Raw genomic sequence first — 17,921 nt, 5'->3', positions numbered from 1 at the left:
ATACAGTACACACACATGGATGTATAGACACACACATGGGATTGTTACACAACATCCTAAAAGTGCCGTCGTGGGAGGCTTTAGATGATATTTGAATGTGTCTGCATTTTGTCTCAGCAGCAAACACAAAACCTGAATCAGGTGAAGCGTGAGGAGAGAGAGGATGGAGGCGAGCGTGGAGAAGGTTGCGGTGTGTAGACGGGGCCGTAAACATATAGTAGAGCTTAATACCTCTGGGGGATACACCGTTATTAAAAGCAGGAAGGTTACCCAACATGTGGAGGCGGACGGTGTGCAACGCCAGTCCTTTTTAAAAAAGAGGAATTTAACGGGAGACGTTTATTCTGTTGAGTCGGTGTTTGAGGAGGTTAGCAGAGGAAGGGTGGAGGATGGAGGAGAGGGAAGGATACTCTTATATTAGAGTCTGCATGAGGGCATAACGGGGGAGAAAGAAAAGAAAGAAGGGCAAAAAAGATAAAGCGTGGAGGAGATAAATGGCACCAGCATGAGGAGTAGGAGGGAGGGAGGGGGAGAAAAGGAGGGAGGGCGTCGAGGCCGTTTGAGGATATCTTCTCCTAAATTGACTGCGGCACAGCCATCGTCCACGGTTACATCACAGCTGAGCTCAAACTCAGGATGAACCCCTCTCTCTCTCTCTCTCTTTGTTTCTGCCAACCGTAAAAAGCGCCTCACAGCCAGCTTCGACTGAGCGCGTGCGATGGGGTGTATCGTATCATATATTTCCGCTCCTCGGCGTCCGTTTGTCTTTGTGCTGCGATGTCGTCATCGGCAACACGGCTTTAATCAGCCTCGTTAAACACAGAGGAGCCGTCTGCGATTAGAAATCAATTAGCATCACGACCCTGGTGAATTGGCAACTTCTGCACACAAAGCAACGCAGTCTTAAGTGAAAAAGCCACTTAGCGTTAAAGATGTGTATCAGCAGTATTTGTTTCTTTACAGCCTTTTTTATGCAGTGAAATCTGACTAAATCTGACTAAATGCTCTTTTCCAGCATCTTCCCGTCTCACTCTCACATCGCTCAGCTCAGTATCAGTAGTTGGTGAAATAGTCTGAACATGTAATCTATTGGCTTCATCTACATGGACATAGATGTCAGTTTTTTTCGTGTCGCTCATTATGAAATTAGTGCTAATGGAAAAGCAATTAGGATCCTTATTAGTGGTGGACACACAAATTAAATGCATCCATGTGACTAAGAATCAGTGAGAGCAAGTGACGGACTTTATAATATTCAAAAAAATGACTGTTGGTGGACGAAAGGGGAAGATGGGTCCAACAAACAGGACTTAAAACCAGAAGACCGGTGTTTGACACCAAGTTGTAGTTTTATTGTAGTGGTTTTGTTGTCTAAACCTAACTGTTGGTTTTGTTGTCTAAACCTAACTGTTGGTTTAGTTGTCTAAACCTAACTGTTGGTTTTGTTGTCTAAACCTAACTGTTGGTTTTGTTGCCTAAACCTAACTGTTGGTTTTGTTGGTTTGTTGTTTAGTTGCCTAAACCTAACTGTTGGTTTAGTTGTCTAAACCTAACTGTTGGTTTAGTTGCCTAAACCTAACTGTTGGTTTTGTTGTCTAAACCTAACTGTTGGTTTTGTTGTCTAAACCTAACTGTTGGTTTTGTTGTCTAAACCTAACTGTTGGTTTTGTTAAACCTAAACCTAAACTGTTGGTTTTGTTGCTAAACCTAACTGTTGGTTTTGTTGCCTAAACCTAACTGTTGGTTTAGTTGCCTAAACCTAACTGTTGGTTTGTTAACTGTTGGTTTAGTTGTCTAAACCTAACTGTTGGTTTAGTTGTCTAAACCTAACTGTTGGTTTTGTTCCCTAAACCTAACTGTTGGTTTTGTTGTCTAAACCTAACTGTTGGTTTTGTTGTCTAAACCTAACTGTTGGTTTAGTTGCCTAAACCTAACTGTTGGTTTTGTTGTCTAAACCTAACTGTTGGTTTTGTTGTCTAAACCTAACTGTTGGTTTTGTTGTCTAAACCTAACTGTTGGTTTTAGTTGTCTAAACCTAACTGTTGGTTTTGTTGTCTAAACCTAACTGTTGGTTTTGTTGTCTAAACCTAACTGTTGGTTTTGTTGTCTAAACCTAACTAATCTGTTGGTCTAAACCTAACTGTTTTGTTGTCTAAACCTAACTGTTGGTTTTGTTGTCTAAACCTAACTGTTGGTTTTGTTGTCTAAACCTAACTGTTGGTTTTGTTGCCTAAACCTAACTGTTGGTTTTGTAATGAATGCATCCACGGTGCTCCAAAGCTCTGCTGTGCTGCTGGTTAACTAAATGGAACAGAGCCATCACTAACGTTATCAGTTGCACCTGTGAATAAAGGTCTAGTGATTCCAACATGACGTTTCCTCCCCGTCGGCTCAGTATTAACGTCTCTGATTATCTCTTCTTGTCCTCAGGAGCCGTCATGACAGCAGACTGGAACCTCCGGATGGAACCTGGCGGTGATCTGTAAGTACCGATGTGTCGTATACTTTATATAGTGGAGAAGATGAAAGCTGTAGGAGGCAGACTGGTGGAGGTCTGCTTTACAGTGTGTTATTGAGACTGTAATCACTGTGAGGTAGCAACCCGGCGGCTCTAGTGGCCACCAGGGGGCGACTCCTCTGGTTGTATAGAAGTCTATGAGAAAATGACTCTACTTCTCTCTTGATTTATTCCCTCAGTAAACATTGTAAACATGAGTTTATGGTCTCAATCTCTAGTTTCAAGTCTTCTTCAATACAGCATGATGTTCATTTAGTAAATGATGCTCCATTTAGAGTCAAACAGACCATAAAGCAGGGGATGCTTTAGGGCGGGGCTACTGTGATGAGGTTTCTACCAGAGATGTATACGGCGTCTCTACGTCACTCCTCCACAGTCCAAATATGGTCACTTCCTGTTTACTGGTTGTGAAAAAAACCCAACATGGCGACAACTGTTATCCAAGATGGAGACGGCAAAATCGCCAAACTCAACGCTTCATAACATCAGTCCACAAATCAATGAGTGATGTCACGATGTCCACGTCCACTTCTTATATATGGTTTATAGTTTTTATACAAATAACCAATATAGATGACTTTATCAAAGTAAAAAAAGGATAATGTCTGATGGTTTACACTGACTTCGGGACAGTTGAAAGGATTTCTGTAACGTTGGTAAAAAAAAAAGATTGTCTGGAGCCTTGTAAAACAAAACCAGCTGCTGAAACAAAACTAAACTGCAACAAAAACCATCAGTTCCAACTAAAGTCATTGATTATCAGCAATCAGAATAAAGCGGAAAAAGACTAAATCTGATCCGGTCATCTCTAAAAGTATATTCGCTCATTTTCTTTCTGCTGGTCCAATCCTTAACTTTATTTGCAGATGACACATATACTTATACTCATAAGTCTCCTTGCTTACTTTGCTTTTTATGTGCCAACAAGAATCTGTATGGAAATCTGTCTCACTCTCTGTCTCACTCTCTGTCTCTCTCTGTCTCTCTTTCTGTCTCACTTTCTGTCTCTCTCTCTCTCTTTCTGTCTCACTTTCTGTCTCTCTCTCTGTCTCACTTTCTGTCTCACTTTTTGTTTCTCTCTGTCTCTCTTTTTGTCTCTCTCTCTGTCTCACTTTCTGTCTCACTTTCTGTCTCTCTTTCTGTCTCACTCTCTGTCTCCTTTTCTGTCTCTCTTTCTGTCTCTCTTTCTATCTCTCTCTCTGTCTCTCTCTCCGTCTCTCTTTCTGTCTCACTCTCTGTCTCCTTTTCTGTCTCTTTCTATCTCTCTCTGTCTCCTTTTCTATCTCTCTCTGTCTCCTTTTCTGTCTCTTTCTGTCTCTTTCTGTCTCTCTTTCTGTCTCACTCTCTGTCTCCTTTTCTGTCTCACTCTCTGTCTCCTTTTCTGTCTCTCTTTCTGTCTCTCTGTCTCTCTCTCTGTCTCTCTCTCTGTCTCTCTCTCTGTCTCTCTCTGTCTCTCTCTGTCTCTCTCTCTGTCTCTCTCTCTCTCTCTCTCTCTGTCTCTCTCTGTCTCTGTCCCCGGTGTGATGCAGCTGTTAGCGTTCTGTGGTCATCACCCTATAAATACAGCAGCTGACTGATGAACCCGGCAGCAGCTGTCTGCCGTCCCATAGAACACGGACACTTAATGTACACACACATTCAAATGTGAAAAAAAACACATGCACTGTATTTATTGTTGATGTAAAACAATTTGGCGGAGTCCTACTAGAGGAGGAGAGCCGACATCAGTCAAACACAAGCGTCGTTTCTTTCTTTCTTTGGACAGAATTCATGTCAAACAGTTTTTCATCTTTTTATCAATATTGTTTCATTAGATTCATGAGTCAAAAGAATGAAGGGGATTATTCAGCAAGTGTGATAACATAAAATCCTTCAAACTCATTTCATTAATAGCCTCTAAACCTTTAGAGTCATGGATGTGCAATTCTATGATTTGTGATAGTTTAATGTCTTGTTTTTTCGTACTTTTCATGACTGTTTGACCTCAGAAGTTGTGTTCCTCACATGGCGCCAAATGTCGACTCTTTGTCGTCTTGATGCCGACTTTTACCGTCTTTATGAGACGCACCAGGCTTTCAACTGACCCCAAACAAACCCATCTGCAAGATTATTAGACACTCGGAGCATAAACTGTACATGTAAAGTGGAAGTTATCACGGTGGCCCTAAATACAGCCCACCCTAAATTATTTATTTTATTTATGTATTTAGTGTCCACCTCAATGTAAACATGCCAGAGTTAGCAGGAGAGATCATTTTCTTCTGTTTCTGCTTCCGTAGCTGAAGTACGGTACAAGCGTACTTACTTTAAGCCGAACCATAATGTGAGGAGGAATTGTGATTTACTGTAAACTCATATCTCAAGGACTACTTTATTGCCTTTATACAAGCCCAGAAATAAATTATTAAAGTGTCATAAAGACCCAAGGGTTGACTTTCCTGCAAAATAATTGATTTGCCTGCAAAATATTGTAGATTTTTAACATCTCCTGTTTCTAAAGCCTCAAAAAACAGATTGGCTTTTTTGGCTCCAGCTTCACTACGGAGAGTATAGATGCGAGCTTTAACCACGCACATACATTCAGCATCAACACACTATGTTAAAGGGAATAAATCAGGCTGCATGGTGGAAAGATGTCAAATGTGATAAAATACTAATTCTACCACCAAAAACCAAACAATAACGACAAAATATGATATCCATCATATCAAAGCTCCTTTTCATCCTGCTATATATCAGTAAAGATTTGTGAAATGAAATGGATGTGGACAGAAAAAAACCTCTCTTCTGTCTGCCGCACCTGACAGCAGAGTGTCGGTGAAACAATGTCGCGGATGTTGAGGATCCCACATTTATCCTCCTCATTCAGCGCTGCAGCAGCTGCACCGACAGAAGGAGAGGCATCATTACAGCGAGCAGAGGCCCGTTAATAGGCCCGCGACGTGGGGGGCCCGCCGGCTCTGCACGGGGCCTCGAGAGAGAGAGCGAGGGGAGAGGAGAGAGGAGAAAGGAGAGAGGAGGGGATGACGGGAGAGTAAAGGGAAGGTCAAGGGGTTAGGGAGGAGGACAAGATGTGGGAGGAGTGTTTGAGACAGGAGGAGAAGGAGTGAAAAGGAGTTAAAGTACAGGGTGTATTTTTATCTCTGCTGGATGAATAAACGTGAATGGATCTGGGATCGGTTGTCAGTTCCTGCTGCGAAATGGCTGAATAGAAAAGCATTTCTATGATGAATAGGTGTTGAAGTGATGGAGGACAGATTGAAAACCTGCAGAGGTATAAGAGCAAAAGGAAAGCAGAGATATCTGCGTCCATCCAAAGCTTATTTTGACCCAGTCTTAAAGGTTAGATTCAATATTTTACAATTACAAAGTATCAGATTACAGAGTGAAAGAGGTTGTGATGAACTGCAGAGAATTATCAGGTTAATCTGCATCTTTCTTGGGAGTTTTTAAGTCAGTTTCAGCTTGTTGTCCCGCTGCTACTTTACTGTTTTCACTCTCGTCACTGTCATAGCGCAGTCTTTGTTTCCATCTGGAGAAAGTTGGGTTGAGTGGTTTGGTCCAAAAAAAAGCACAGGACTTTCAACATTTCGCCGTTATTCGTAGATACAAAAGGTTTCTGTATGTTATCCACGTAATCTTGAACGACAAAGAATAAAGTGGATGGATCCAGCAAACAGCGATCTTTCAGCCAAGAGACTGTAGTTCTTTTTTCACCGTGTGAAACGAGAAGTAAGTGTTGATGCTTTTGTGCTTTAACTTGAGTTCTTCATTGATGACACTTTTTCGTATATATTTGAACCCAAACGAAGATCTTTTTTTAATGACCTTAATATTTCATGATCTTCTCTTTAACCTAACTGAGTGTCCTGTAACGACTGGAGTTTATTTTGTAAAGACTGTATCCAGGAAACAAGCAAAAATGGACACGTGTTGCTGGAATTTTGTAGGAAAAGGAACAATAAATGAAGAGTAACTATACAAACGTTGACCAAGGAGACCACCGTTTGTGTCCTGTGTGAAACCAAAAGTCAAAGTTGATCTATTTTAGCTTACTCATGTTATGTTACTTATGTACTTAACAAACGCCACATACGTAAAAAAAAACATACCTAACATACTTGTTTTAACCCAAACCACAATCTAACCTTTGTTCATTAATCTAAAGTTGTTTTGTTGCAACTCAAAGTGTTTCACGTTCACACCGTGGTATTTAGTCTGTCTGAAGCAATAAAATGGCCGCAAAAATGCTTATTTATTAGGCTGATGAAATTTAAATGGCTGGCAAGAGTCAGATAATTTGACTCGGGAGTTGGTGGAGAACAAAAACAGAGCTAAAAGACAAGTCAATATTGGACTTATACTTACCAGAAAAAAACAACTCAGAATGAATGCTACTGTTTCTCTGTAACTGCTGGATGTGTAAATCAATTTAAAATGTGATGATACATCAATTTTGCTGCCAAAAACAGGTTTATTGTTGTTAATTTCAGATCGTACCTCACTTATATGTTGCTTTTGACAAAGGCGTAAAAATGTAAAAAAACTGGCTGGTGATATTCCATATTTATCTCATCATTAAATCACATGAAAAGACAGAACCAAACAGCAAATGTATCCACAAACAAATGGTTTGTGGGTGTATCGAATCCTGATATGTCTTATTGGTCTGCTATAGAGCTCCATGTTTATACAAAAAACGTTTAAACACTGTTCCACTGGGTTCCCTTAAGAAGCCTTCATGGATCAAACATGTTGGATCAGATATGATGGCCATTTCCTGAATTCTTTCTAAAATGTTTTAACGTATAACAGTATCATTTTATCATCTTTTCATTGATTTTCACCTGTACATTTTTAATTGAAGAAATACTTTTTTCCCCCTTTTATTGGGAGTATAGCTGTTCTGTTTCATGCATCTGGCAGCCTCTGCAGTTTGTTGTTTTGTGTGTGTGCGTGTGTGTGTGTGTGTGTGTGTGTGTGTGTGTGTGTGTGTGTGTGTGTGTGTGTGTGTGTGCATGTGCTACCCGAGCCTCTTCCTGACCTTCAGAAAAGTCCTGCCATGCATACTTGCCGCTCTCACAGTCGCTCTCCCGTTGTGAGGAGCTGAGCGTTCGCCTCCTCTGCAGAGGGAAAAGGTGGAGTTCTGGGCGTGGCCTGCGGACATTTTGTTGGACAAAAAAAAAAGAAAACGTGATTTCTGAGGGAAATATGCACGGCTCGTATTTGTTTTCTTGTGTGTGTGTGTGTGTGTGTGTGTGTGTGTGTGTGTGTGTGTGTGTGTGTGTGTGTGTCTGAAGGTCATGCCATCCCCATGCTCAGCTTCATGGAGAGCTGCCAATGCTGACGGCTGCTGCTGCTGCTGCTGCTGCTGCTGCTGCTGCACTGAGTCTGGCTCTACTTCCTCCCCACTGCAGGGCATTGATTAAGTGGCACAGCTCAAGCCTCACCTGCTGGAACCAGCCAATACCAATACAGCAGCAGCTCCAGCCAGCCAATACCATCGCAGGGAAAGGTTTGGAGAGGCTGGAGACAAACTGGCAGCCCAGCAGACAAGTGTTTTTTTTTTTTCCTCTGGTAAAAAAAAAAAAAAAAAAGACAGAGAAAGTATCATGGAGGAGGAGTAGAAGAAAGAGTGATAAGATGGAGGTTTGAAGGAAGGAAAGGGGGGGTGGAAATGCAGAGAAAATGGAAGAAGGAATGACGGGTAATGAAGCATGGTGAGATGGATGACAGAGGAGAGAGGGACAATGGCTGCCAAGGAGGGAGATATTGAAAGAGAGAGAGAGAGATGGGGAAGAAAGACTAGAAAAAAAGAAAGTGTCAGGGATGAGCAGACTAGAAGGAAATGGACGAGGAGACTGTAGTCGTGATCACACACATACCGACACACACACACACACACAAATATTTTGAGCTTTTTTCAGGGTGCTTTAATGAAGCTGTCAAGATGAAAAATGAGCTAGTCAAATCTAATAACTGGAGAAGTTAAGAAGCAAACTTCTCATGCAGAACTCTGGAGGAAAGTGGATTCTGCGCTGATGAGAGCCAGCAGAGGAGACGCGTGTGTTTGTCAAGAGTTTTAAACATCGGTCGTGTTGCTTCGATGCAGGAAAAGTATTAAAGGTATTCACCAAAGAAAGGATTGATTTGATGTCTAAACTACTCGACAGTTTGAAGTGGAGTCATTGAACTGCTATAATTTGTACAATTGAGTCGTTTGATAAGTCTGTCATCTGGCGAATGTAAATCAATTATTCTATTTTATAGCTCTGATTTTGGTCTCCACCACCTCTTTAGCTGCTAAATGCTCCACTTTATTCTCTAAATAGGGGTTAGATTGTTTTGTCGGCTGTTTAGAGCCGAACAGACGAACAAAAAACAAAACACAACAATAAGCTGAAAGATGCTAAAGCGGTGCTACATGGATTTGGAACTACAAGAGACCCCGTTCATTAATTTGATCAGTTCACAACTTTTAAAAAAACAAATAACAGCTTCAAACATAAATTATAGGAAAACTGTAATAAATAACCTATAATGATTAAGTTTTATATCAACACTATCTGGCTGAGAGTTAGATAAAAGGATTGATACCAATCTCAAGCCTGTGCGATATTATCCTAGCTTAGCATAAAGACTGGAAGCAGGGGAAAACAGCTAGCATGGTTCTGTCAAAAAGTAAAAAAAATATTAATTTGCGTGGCATTTTGATGCAAAAGGTTAATGTTGTAACATGTATATGACGTTGTGAAACCGTTGCATCACAACATCTTGGTTACGATCAGAAAAAAATCATGTTTTTGGTTTAATTATAACGTAACTTGAGCTACGGACGTAATGTCATGTGACTCAGTGACGTAGCATTGTCAGAAAAATATCTCAAAATATGTTTTCACACAGGACAAGAACCCGGGTTCCCTGGGTGAAAGTCCCTCTGTTGACGCTGATGGGTTTACATTGGAGTTAGTTGAAAGTGTTGTGCACGTGAATCCTTTGTATCAAGTCAGACTCTGCTTATAACTAAAGCTTCTCAACAACTACTATAACTGCAAAAAGCAAATAAATAGCTTTTATTGAAAAACATTCTGCCAGAAATTGTGTCATAAAAGGTTTAACTTCAACATCATAGCATTCATATAAACACAATATGATTGCCAGTTCAATTCAAACAGAATGAATACAAATCTGAATCAGCCGTGAAATGATTATCATTCAAAAATAATCATATCTAGCGGTTTATTTTAATGGCCTGTCCGTGTCCGCCTGACCTTCACCGTCTTCCTCACGTCTCAGACACCGGAGCTGCTGGGCTGCTGAGGGTGGATGCAGAGTTGATTTATGTGTGTGTGTGTGTGTGTGTGTGTGTGTGTGTGTGTGTGTGTGTGTGTGTGTGTGCGTGTGCGTGTCGTAGTGTGAATGTGTGTGTGCACCTTTCGGTTTGATGCATATGGGTTTGTTGCTTGTGTGTCTGTGTGGGCGGGTGGGAATGCATGCAAGCAAACGCCATTTACTGAGTGTCAAATAAGGTAATTAGGAGACTGAGAACGTCTGCCCGGGTGTGGGTGTGTGTGTGTGTGTGTGTGTGTGTGTGTGTGTGTGTGTGTGTGTGTGTGTGTGTGTGTGTGTGTGTGTGTGTGTGTGTGTGTGTGTGTGTGTTGTGTGTGTGTGTGTCTTGTGTCTTTGTGTGTGTGTGTGAGACTCTGCTTTTATGGGCACATCCATAAACATGCAAACATGCAAAATAGATTGTTTTCTCTGGATTTTTATTAGAAAAAGAAAGAGATTGTGTTGGACGGGGTGGGGCCGGCAGCAGAATGAGACAGAGGACCAGACAGACAGACAGACAGACAGACAGACAGTCAGACAGACAGACAGACAGACAGACAGACAGTCAGACAGACAGACAGACAGACAGACAGACAGACAGACAGTCAGATAGACAGACAGATAGACAGACAGACAGACAGACAGACAGACAGACAGACAGACAGACAGACAGACAGACAGAGAGGCGTTACCTCACACTCTTGTTGTAAACGCTCTGTCTTTGATTGTCAGTAACTCACATTCCCAGATGTATCATCCGTCTATATTATTAGAAGTAGCTGGAGCTATTTTGATTCTCCATCAGGGAATAAAAGCTCCATTGATTTGTGTCTCCTTCTGAAGAGCTGATATTGCGTATTGTCTATAGTGTGTTTGATTAGAGGTCCAAGTGGTTTGAAGCTGCACAGAGACTAAATGTATCGGCAGAAGTCTGTGACAAAATAGAGTTTCTTATAATTTGACAACTTTTAATATTAAAATGTGTTGTTTTTGTCAAAACTGTGAAGCAGCTTTAGACATGAAAGCTCTTTAATAAAAGATAGATGAATGATATTCTTTTAGATTAAGTCGCTATTCAAGACAGAATGAAACACATTTTCTATTGACAGACAGAGGACCTAAAGATAGATAGATAGGGAGGGAGGGAGGGAAGGAAGGAGGAAGAGAGGTAAGGAGGTATGAAGGGAGGGAGGGAGAGAGGGAGGGAGGGAGAGAGAGGTGTAGCTAAGGAGGTAGGGAGGTAGGTGAGGAGGTATGTGAGGAGGTAGGGAGGTATGTAGGTAAGGAGTTAGGGATGGAGGTAGGCAGGGTGGCAGGTGGGGATGGAGGAAGTTGTTGGTAGGGAGGTAAGGAGGAAGTAGGGAGAAAAGCCGTTAGATAGGTAAGGAGGTAGGGAGGAAGAGATGTCGCTAAGGAGGTAGGGAGGGAGGCAGGGAGAGAGGTAAGGAGGTAGGGAGGAAGGAATGGATGTAGGTAATGAGGTAGGGGTTAGGGAGGAGAGGTAGGGAGGTAAGGAGGGTTAGGGGGGAGGGAGGGTAGAAGGGAGATAGGTAGGTTAGGGGGTAGGCAGGGAGGAAGGTAGGGAGGTAGGATTAAAGGACGGAGGGAAGCAGGGAGATAGGTAGGGAGGTAGGTAGGTAGGGAAGTAGATGGATAATTAGTTAGGTAAGGAGGGAGGGAGGTAGGGAGGTAGAAGATAATGTGCACCAAACTGAACAATACTTATTAATACAGTATAACTAATCAATGAAAATAGAACAAAACCAGACGATTATAATCAACAAAGAAATGCTCATTTAATACACACAGTTACAGAAGCTGCTGTAGTACTACTTTGAATAAGTTCTGTAATTAAAGAGACCTTGTCCTCCTGGTTCTTAACGGGTGATTAAAACATAATACCCGTGTTTCTGTTTTCATCAGTGTATGAAGCCGTTCATCAGTCAGAATACAGATGAGGTGGAATTATAACTCAAACTGACTCTGAGTCAGTGATTCTGTCCCTGAAGACAATCTGACTGATGCTCTACATGATGAACAGCTTTACAGCCGCACAGGTTGATTAACTGAAAATATAATAATTTAATAACTCTTAGTTAATGTTGTGATTTCTGTTGTGAAGCGCACTGTTCTCATGCAGGAAAAACAAGTGATGGGAACATTGATTTAAATGTCACATTTGGAACAATGAGTCATTGTTTTCAGAGACAGGTTGTAGAAAAATCACTGTAATGGTTCATAGACTCTAAAAATCTACTCAGTGGAGGTCTGTTAAGTGTTTAATTTATGCTCCAAAAAAGGTAGGGAGGGAGGGAAGAGGTGGGTAGCTATGGAGCTAGGTAGGTAGGAAGAAAGAGGGGGATGGAGATAGGAAGGCAGGGAGTTAGGGATGTAGGGAGGTAGGTAGTGAAGGAGTTAGGGAAGTAGGTAAGGAGGTAGGGAGGTAGATACGTAAGAACGGAGAGTTGGAGGTAAGTAGGGAATGAAGTGGGGAGGTAGTGAGAGAGAGAGGGGGATACGGAGGAGGGAAGGAAGAAAGGGAGGTAGGTAGGGAGGGAGAAACAAACAAATTAACAGACGTCAACTTTAAGTGTATGTGAGACATTTAGGTCAGCAAGGGGTGAGGAAGGAAGGGGGGAGGATAGATATACTGACTCCTCACAGTTCATCTTCACCTCCTGACAGAACCTGCTGTAAGGTGACCACACACACACACACACACACACACACACACACACACACACACACACACACACACACACACACGAAACACTAGACGCATGTACAGGACGATATGCAGAGAAAACACAGATATATGAGATAGATGCAACTCTTCAGACTTCCCAGAGTCTCAGACAGCGTTGAACCTGCAGCCTCTCTCTGCTCGGCCTCACATGCATGGAGCACTCATGTTTTCTGGAGTGTGCGTGTGTGAGTGTGTACATTTTGTGTGTGTTTACACTGTATGTGTGTGTTGCAGTAAACAGAACAAAGGACATGGCTTTAACGTCTCCTCCAAAAAACGTAAAAAAAACCTCATAGTGCTGCTGCGTGTGTTTCCTCGTACGCTCGTGTGTTTCCTCGTATGCTCCTGTGTTTCCTCGTATGCGCGTGTGTTTCCTCGTATGCTCCTGTGTTTCCTCGTATGCTCCTGTGTTTCCTCGTATGCTCCTGTGTTTCCTCGTACGCTCCTGTGTTTCCTCGTATGCTCCTGTGTTTCCTCGTATGCTCCTGTGTTTCCTCGTACGCTTGTGTGTTTCCTCGTATGCTCCTGTGTTTCCTCGTATGCTCCTGTGTTTCCTCGTACGCTCGTGTGTTTCCTCGTATGCTCCTGTGTTTCCTCGTATGCTCCTGTGTTTCCTCGTACGCTCCTGTGTTTCCTCGTATGCTCCTGTGTTTCCTCGTATGCTCCTGTGTTTCCTCGTATGCTCCTGTGTTTCCTCGTATGCTCCTGTGTTTCCTCGTACGCTCCTGTGTTTCCTCGTACGCTCGTGTGTTTCCTCCCTGTGTTTCCTCGTACGCTCCTGTGTTTCCTCGTACGCTCGTGTGTTTCCTCGTATGCTCGTGTGTTTCCTCGTACGCTCGTGTGTTTCCTCGTATGCTTGTGTGTTTCCTCGTACGCTCGTGTGTTTCCTCGTATGCTCGTGTGTTTCCTCGTATGCGCGTGTGCTTCCTCGTACGCTTGTGTGCTTCCTCGTACGCTGTGTGTTTCCTCGTATGCTTGTGTGTTTCCTCGTACGCTCGTGTGTTTCCTCGTATGCTTGTGTGTTTCCTCTAATGCTTGTGTGTTTCCTCGTACGCTCGTGTGTTTCCTCGTATGCTCGTGTGTTTCCTCGTACGCTCGTGTGTTTCCTCGTACGCTCTTGTGTGTTTCCTCTAATGCTCGTGTGTTTCCTCGTATGCTTGTGTGTTTCCTCGTATGCTCTCGTGTGTTTCCTCGTATGCTTGTGTGTTTCCTCGTATGCTTGTGTGTTTCCTCGTATGCTGTGTGTTTCCTCGTATGCTATGCTCGTGTGTTTCCTCGTATGCTCCTGTGTGTTTCCTTACGCTTGTGTGTTTCCTCTATGCTCGTGTGCTTCCTCGTATGCTTGTGTGTTTCCTCGTATGCTCGTGTGTTTCCTCGTATGCTCCTGTGTTTCCTCGTATGCTCCTGTGTTTCCTCGTATGCTTGTGTGTTTCCTCTAATGCTTGTGTGTTTCCTCGTACGCTTGTGTGTTTCCTCGTATGCTTGTGTGTTTCCTCGTACGCTCGTGTGTGCGGCCCTCATGCATGTGAGCGGCTCTCGTTTGTTTATCAGCACAGACTTGAGTTTGAGTTCAGCGTGTTCGTGTTCGTGTCCCGGTGGAGAGCAGCTCTTCACCCTCCAGGCCTCGGGCCGACTTCAGGCCTCCTGCTTTCTGTCAGACCCGACTCGCCCCTCTCTCTCTCCTCTGGCTACGATCCACCAGACTTCTGCTGCAGTGAATGCTTATCCTTTCTCCTGACAGCTCCTTTAAACAGCTACACCGCTGTTAGAGGCAGAGTTTTCTATTTGATTCCGATAGTCAAGAGATGTATGAAGAAAGTATTGTGAGTTACAGCTCAATGAAAGCTGACAGATCAAACATTTAATGTAAAATATGGACTCTTGAACCGCAAAAAAAATGCATGAGGAATGGGGCTTGGAATGCATCCTATTTCTAGCAGCAGAGTAGTTGTCACATTTCTATACTATGTGCATATGTAAAAATAAGTTTGCTCATTATAAATGTATATCAGGACTCATAGTTGGAGTTGGAGGAGTTGTTTCAGGTTTCCAAAGTTCCAGAAGAAGAAGTCCAATTAATTTTCTGCAGAGACAATGTTATGTGACAGACAGTACGAGAACTTCCATACCCGTCTTAATCTATTTTAGTGACTGATTTTAATTGTATTTAAATACAACTATTTATGCTGTGTTACTGTTGCATTTTGTCTTGATGCTTTTGAAGTTTTATGTAAAGAGCTTTAAGTTTCCTTCTGGCCAGGGATGCAGTATGTGAGTCTGGACTCCAGACCACTTTATTGAAGTGTTGCACGTGTCTTGTTCTCTTGTCATGTTGGATACCGAGCTGTCTTTTTTTTTGTGACTTGTTGAACTTGGTATTGCCTTGTTGGACTCCAAATGATCTTGTTTTTGTGAGTTGTTGGACCCGGGATTGGAATGGAATTCTTCTCTTGCCTCGTTGGACTCGGAATTGTCTTGTTTCGTCCTTTTTGGACTCGGAATTACATTTTTCTCTTGCCCTGTTTTACTCAGCATTGTCTTGTTCTTGTGACTTGTTGGACTTTGAATTGTCTTGTAAGATAGAGAGAGCATGGAAAAAACAACATGTAGAGCCAGTAATATTTCAACATCAAATTTACGACAAAAACACACCTAAGCGAATAAATCGGCAATCACCAGTTGCAGCATTTTAACATATCACCAAACTCAACTGCTGTTGTTGGTTTTGCCTCAACCCAATAACCAAGTTCCATATCAGTAGTGAGTAGTAATGCAAATAAGCTACATTTATGGACCAGAAATCTTCTTAAAACGTTGCTATATTTGCTGTTTATACCTTCGTATATAGTCTTGAACAGAACTCAATTCACACTGGACTTGGTCTTGACTTGACCTCTACTGGACCTCATCTCGGACTTGGATTTGACTTGATTTAGTTGGTCTTCTCTACAGCTCTGTTTTATGCTGAAATGTGCTACATAAATAAATGCCATCCAACAATTGGATTGACAAAAAAAACTCTACTGAAGAAAGACAAATACAAAAACATTGAATGGCTTTACGTTTAAAAACTTTATATGGAATCCGTTGCAATAAATACATTAAATAACTATTAATATACTCTGAGGTTTGCTGATATACTAAATACTGCAATTAACTAGCACCAGTTCAGCTTGCATCATGGCATGTCTTCATCCTTATTTTCTTACACCTGGACACTTCAAAAGCCTTTAAAAATCCCTATCAACATGTAGATGCTCTGAAGAAGTGCACTGTATCTCTTGAAGGCACATCTAGTTGTACTTTTGGTGCTTGAAACTACAAGCTACACATGCTGAGCTGCACACACTTACTGTACAGTACACACACACACACACACACACACACACACACACACACACACACACACACACACACACACACACACACACACACACACACACACACACACACAGGGAACACAGCCTATGTAATCCCATCATCTGTGACTGCCCATCCCTGTGTCCTGTGTTTGTTTGTGTTGTATCTGGTTCCCGGTGCCATATGCTCTCCGTGGCCAAAGGTATCACGCTCTGCGGCGGGCCTCAGTAGCCTGCTGTTCTCAGGGCTCGCCTCTTCTTGTCCAAACAAAGAGCGCACTGACAAACACGGTGGAGGATTGGAGTTCAGGATGAAAGTTTTCAGAGCAGAGACTCACATATTGTTTTACTGATTCACTTTTCCAGCACAGCTATGCTCCTCCATCACGGTAGCCCCGAAGCTCTGCTGCAGCCGTCGGCCACCAGGAAGAACTGCATGCTTTGAAATCAGCGTGCAGAGCAAAAAATGACAGTGCTAATACATTGCAGCATCTCAAAAGTACAGCACAACAAATAATAACATAGTGATATTTAACTTAATGTCCAAATATTTTTCCACAATATGCAGGAAAACTAAATGCATTATACTTCTAACTAAAGAGCTATTTTTATTTATCTCACTAGATTGTCCAACTTCCTTGTTTTTGTCAAGGAATATATAAAAGAAGGTAAAGAAATGCTAGTACCTGTATAAAGGTCCAGATATAGATAAGCGCCACCTCCTGACAGTAATAGAAAACATTATGGAGAGAGCTGGCTAATGTTAGGCCTCTGAAATGTTATTAAATATCATATAAAGAAGAACTCTTCCTTGGTTTATTCCTCGGATATGAAGTTCCTAAGGGAGTTCTGTCAGTGTAACCAGCATGTTTCCTGCAGCTTGATGGTCCTATTTAAGCTAATCACATGCATTCGCCATGTTTGTACCTTTCTCCAGTAACTTATTGTAGCACCAAAGTTGGTAGTCTTATGAGAGACTTTTTTTTTCCTTTCTAAATGGTCACTACTGAAGCAACAGATGCAGAGATGTGCTGACTTTTAGTCCCAAGTTAGAGTCAAACCCATAAAAAAAAGAATGAGAGTAGAACGGACCATGAACTGTTTATAGTAAACCTTTAAACTCAAGTAAACCTGCACTGGAAGTTTATTTTGAAAGGACTCTGTGAAACGCAAACAACTGTTTGTATGATACATTTTTGTGCGTTTTCCTCCAAAAGTCAAGGAACACGTGTCAATTTCCACTTCCAAATAAACCTCTGTCTTCACAAAAGTACTTCGTTAGGTTTAGGAAACCATCGTGAAATAATTATTTATGTTTAGTAAAAGATTGTGAAAGTACAAAACCATCTACTTTGACTTCTTGTTTCACATGAGGATCTAACAAAAGTCTCTGGGTTGGCAGATCCCTGGTTGTTGGACCCATATACATTATCGTCATGATTATGTGGATAACTTCCTAAATGATTTTGTGGAATATCTACGAATTACGGCACCTTCATTTTTTTGTAGGTAAAGCTACGAATGCTTGATGAGAACATCCTGATCATGCAAAAACTGCCACGCCAGCCCTATCCATCGCTACGTAGTTTGAACGTAGTTAGTAGAGAGAATGTGTTGGACCTGTTTGAGTTCACTTTATATTTACTTGTATCTAAGAGATGCATCTCATCAATCGTGCATGAACTAAGAAGGGCCAACATGGCTGCCAGACGCTGCATTACATCACCTGAAAGCCCTCTACGTGGTTCTGACACTGGCCTTGGGTGTACTAAATAAATGAGTTAAATCCCTCCCTCCTCTTGACTTTCTTCATTTGACTCAAAGACGTGATTTGCATGGAAGCTATTTTTGACTCTCTCTGTGGAAACTTTTAAAAATAAAAAACATCCTTGGCAACTCTGACGATTGTCCTGAAAGCAACCTGTATTCATTTAGAGGACTGTACTTGTTTAGAAATGCAAAAAAAAGA

General features: G+C 42.0%; 1 long non-coding RNA gene across 1 annotated transcript in view; it reads left to right on the top strand.

The window, feature by feature from the left end:
* Nucleotides 1-2,428: 2,428 nt before the first annotated feature.
* Nucleotides 2,429-17,921, top strand: part of LOC129095713 (uncharacterized) — a 39,231-nt gene continuing 23,738 nt past the window's right edge. Inside the window, exon 1 of the long non-coding RNA XR_008531400.1 lies at nucleotides 2,429-2,482. This is a non-coding gene — a long non-coding RNA (uncharacterized LOC129095713). The remainder of the gene's footprint in view (nucleotides 2,483-17,921) is intronic.

The sequence above is a fragment of the Anoplopoma fimbria genome, chromosome 1 (assembly GCF_027596085.1).
Source record: "Anoplopoma fimbria isolate UVic2021 breed Golden Eagle Sablefish chromosome 1, Afim_UVic_2022, whole genome shotgun sequence".
In the NCBI taxonomy this organism is placed as follows: Eukaryota; Metazoa; Chordata; class Actinopteri; order Perciformes; family Anoplopomatidae; genus Anoplopoma; species Anoplopoma fimbria.
The sequence above is the reverse complement of the archived record's forward strand: the minus strand, read 5'-3'. Positions and strand labels throughout refer to the sequence as shown.